Raw genomic sequence first — 4,371 nt, 5'->3', positions numbered from 1 at the left:
GACAAATGAAGGACACATTCTATTCCCCAACGTTGAATAACACACTGACTTCAGATTATTTGCAATTTTCGTTAAACGAATCCTGAACCAGTACATACACATACGTTTGATGTTTTGAAATTGCATCACTTCTTTTCGCTTATGAAAAGGCGTTCGTTACATTTTTTTTGGGTGACACAATCAAATAGTTGGAATTATTCATATTATTTAATGAGGCATTTTGCTATGGTGAAATTTAAAATTCGGTGAGAATACGCCAATGCCACATAACAAAAAAAAATAGAAAATTAAAGTAGAAAAAAGAACAAGGGGCCAAAATGACACAGTTTTTTTGTTATTCTCAGTAAATGTGAGCCAGCGTCATCGCTATTCAACATGAATAAATTTCAATTTAATTTCTTTCCCATTGTTCTGTCAAATGATTGCTTCATTCCGCATTGCTGCAAAAGCATGACGAAAAAGGAAGTCACATTAAGGCACTTTGTTCAGTTTGTTTCGATGCACGAAGGCACATTTATACTAGTAACGCAGCTAGACACAACTAGAAAATGGGCGAACGATATTTGAAACGAAAAATGGGAAAAACGATTTCAAAAACTACACGCACACAAATGAAAAGGGGAAAGAAGAAAAAAATTTGTGAATAACAACAACAGGAACGACGACGATGGCGGAAAAAAATGGTGAAAATGTGCAAATAAAGAGAAAATAATTTAAATTTTATCTCACGTTCTGGTTGTCTTTTTCCCTCGCTCCAGCTCATCAAGCAATAGATAAAAGCGGTGATTTTTCAATGAAGACTGATTTTCCATCGTGATTTTCATTATCTTTAGATAAACCAGGACATACACATCTAAACGACGATAACAAATAAAAATGAGTTACGGCAATTCTTAGCATTTTTTTATTTGCTTTGTTCCTTCGTTCTCTTCTCCATTTTGATTTTGTCTACGTGTTTTTTTTCATTCGGTACAATTTGATGAGCAAACAACAACAACAAATGAAGAAATCGCGCGCTCGAAAAACTTCCAACGAAAATGGAAATATCTGATTGCAAACGGTTGGCGTTCAAGTGAAGATATATATGGTTGGTGGAGTACGCGCTCTCACACATAAATGAAATGGAGAAAGAAAAACCAGCAAATGATGTCGTATGTTGCGTTTGGGTGGCTGGCACATTCGAAATTTTAAAATTCTCTAGAGCCTATCAAAAACCTCAACTTCAATTTACGTGGTTAAATATTCATGGAATTTCTAAGCGTATTTTTGCGCTAGAACACTTCGTCAAGCATGAATGAAAAAAAAAAAACTTTTTCGTCATCATCACGGTTGGCACTGTGTGCGGGGATTTATCAATTTTATATGCGAAATTATTGAAAATTCGAACCCATAATTGAAATATACAAATAGATTAATGCTCGAATACTAGCATGGCATTCGAAAAATCTTTACACCAACCAGCATAATACATAATTAAGTAGGCGCTGTTCGTTGAATTTACCATTCAAATTTTGATCATCTGAACCGAATGAAGTGACAAAATGGATGTTGATATAAAAAGGGGATGACAAAGAAGGAGAGGAATAGAAAGATTATACAAAAATACGATTTCATTTCAGAAAAATATACATAGACCGAAACTTGGCCATTTCAAATACCTTAATCCATCTTCTATTTTGAAAGGGATGTTTTTATATACAGTACCCACTTTGGTTTTTCCAGTATTTATACTTTTTTTGGCAAAGCAAGACGGAATCGTTTAATCGAAATCGAAACGCAATATATTGTTCAACACACATATCTCGTTCCATACATAATAATAATAGTAATTGCGAAGCAAGTCAAAGTGAGATTATAATTACCATGGCGTAATGGAAAAAAAATTATAAATTAATTCAATGCTTGTTCGAATAACTCATGTCTTGATTCATATCCAAAGATACAAACACAGTGAAATATGTCTTAACTCATCATAACATATGCCTGTCAGGCATGGCTGAGTCTCTTTCTCCATTCGTCGAAAATTCAAACGACTCGAAAACTTCTTGAGCACACATCCAGTTCACATTTATTATGAATTGTGCGACTTTGTGTTTGTCATAAATTGTGTGCTGTATACGTTTGTATATTGCTTCGTATCAAATAACATTGCATAGAGAATATGCGATTTGTAGTGAGAAAACTGTCTCTCTCACCATGCGCTGCGCTGTGATGATGAATTGCAATGCTATTATGAAACTTTTTGCAAACGGTTTTTGTGATCAAATGTGAATTTTTCATCATCATCAAGTCAATGCTGATTGCAAGGCAAGGCAGAACGCGCATTATTCGCGTAATTTATACTTGCACACAGTGAATTGCTTCGAAATTGTGTATCGCACACAGGGAGGCAAAATTAATTTGAGCTTTTTTCGCAAATCGTTGTTCATGCGATTAAATTAATCTTCAATTGAATACAATCTAAAGTTGGTTGGAGCAATGTTTCTTGGTCGATGCCAGTACCACTGCCTCAAATAAATAAATATGTGAATGCGCTCGCGTGTTTAATGGAAACAATGATGATAAATTACCAACTCGTCGTCGTTTGAGTGCATGCGATAAACACACAAACACTCTCGTTCAAGTAATCAGCATGCGATTGCATTAAAATCCATTAAAATTAAGTAAATAAACTTTCATTCACCTTTTTGTCTCTGCTTCAGTTTTTTTTTCATTCATTGAACGCGTAGAGACACTGATGTCGCACACAGCACGTTGAATAATATTCGCTTTGTCCACAATGCGTTCTCGATTGGCGTTCGTTATTTTCATTTCATTTTTCAGCCAACAAATCGCTGGTTTGTGTTCTTCGTTGACGACGTCTGCATGCCACTTTCTTTTTATTTCTGTAAACTTTTTGCCACCGCGCATTGTGAAGCACTTCTGTCCCTTAATTAAAGTTGTGAAATTAGATTTTACGGAAAAGTTGGTTGATAAATTAAGTACGTAAAGTGCTGTTACAGTCACCGTGTAATTTTGCACATTTGGTTGTAATCGGAAACTCGCTCACTCATTCGTTACTCTCTCTCTCTCTCGCTACTTGTCGCCAAACCCCATAACGCGGTCTGAACAAACGTGAGACGAAAAACGCAATTGTCAGCACAAATTTTTCGTTACTTCAATGGAATTTGCCAATGCGATGCTTTTTTACATGCGTTGCTCTTTTGCACAAAAAGGAGAGAAACTTTTGAGTTACTTCTTTTATTGTTTTGAGAATTCATACGGTTGCGCATCAACATCTTTTGATCGGTAACTAATGTTATTGTACAGAAATGCTTCGTATTCATGCCGACCTTCATCCTAAATTTGTTATTTTTTTGTGCAAAATTTCCAACATATACGAATCACAAAATTCGAATGATTCGATTAACTTCAATTGGTATATAAATAATTAAGCTCATTGTACATCTGCCCCCGACATGGGTATTCTTTTTTTATTTGCAAAGTCTTATATCGTTCTGTTTTGTTTTTGGATTTGATACAATATGCTTGGTTCTTGATAAGCTTATCCGGGACTTTTTTTCGTATAAAGTAAAAGGAGAAAATGAAATTCTAACCTGAACGCGTCGCGTGCTCATTCAAGGAAAAATCATATCAAATCAATATCAATACACAGTATGTATTCCCATCGCAATGAAAAAGCACGAAAGAAAAATCCTTCTGATTCGCATTTGAATTCCGATTGACACGCTTAGATTGAATTGATATGGAAATGTTTTCTCAGCATTTGTACGCGTTCACATTTTATTATAGAAAATCGTTTCAATATATTCGTACTATTTTTTCGTTTTCTGCCGATTCCATGGAAATTATTTAGTTTAGCAAATACATGTTCTCAAACGAACAAATCTCATTTATCGTTGATTGGAATGAGCTGACGGGCGGGCGCTCAATGCATTGATTTTTATCAATGCTCACTTTTCCGTGAAAGAATCATTTTGAGAGATTCTACACCAGAGTGTGGGTTCTCTTCAAAGTGAATGAAAAAAAAACTGCTGCTCGTTTACTTTGCACACATGGAGCACACGGCGAGTTTAATACGGGCATGGTACAAGTGTGTAAATTGCCACCCGAAAAAAGAGACGATACCATTTCAAATCTTATTTGTTGCTGCCATGTCAAGCATATGATATTTCTTTGCTTCGTTGTTGGTTTTTGTGCGAGCAAGAGAGAAATTGATGGAAAGCGTACGAGAGAAAAAGCGACAAAGAAATTGCGAAAAAAAAATCCTCGCACCATATGACAGACTGACGACTAGCGAAAATCCAATGAAAACGTGTGTCATTTGGAATTTTCGATAAATGTTCACAACTTGCTGAGCGACGGAAAAAA

The sequence above is a fragment of the Contarinia nasturtii genome, unplaced genomic scaffold (assembly GCF_009176525.2).
Source record: "Contarinia nasturtii isolate CC-2019 unplaced genomic scaffold, AAFC_CNas_1.1 Cnas_scaffold_350, whole genome shotgun sequence".
Classification (NCBI taxonomy): Eukaryota; Metazoa; Arthropoda; class Insecta; order Diptera; family Cecidomyiidae; genus Contarinia; species Contarinia nasturtii.
The sequence above is the reverse complement of the archived record's forward strand: the minus strand, read 5'-3'. Positions refer to the sequence as shown.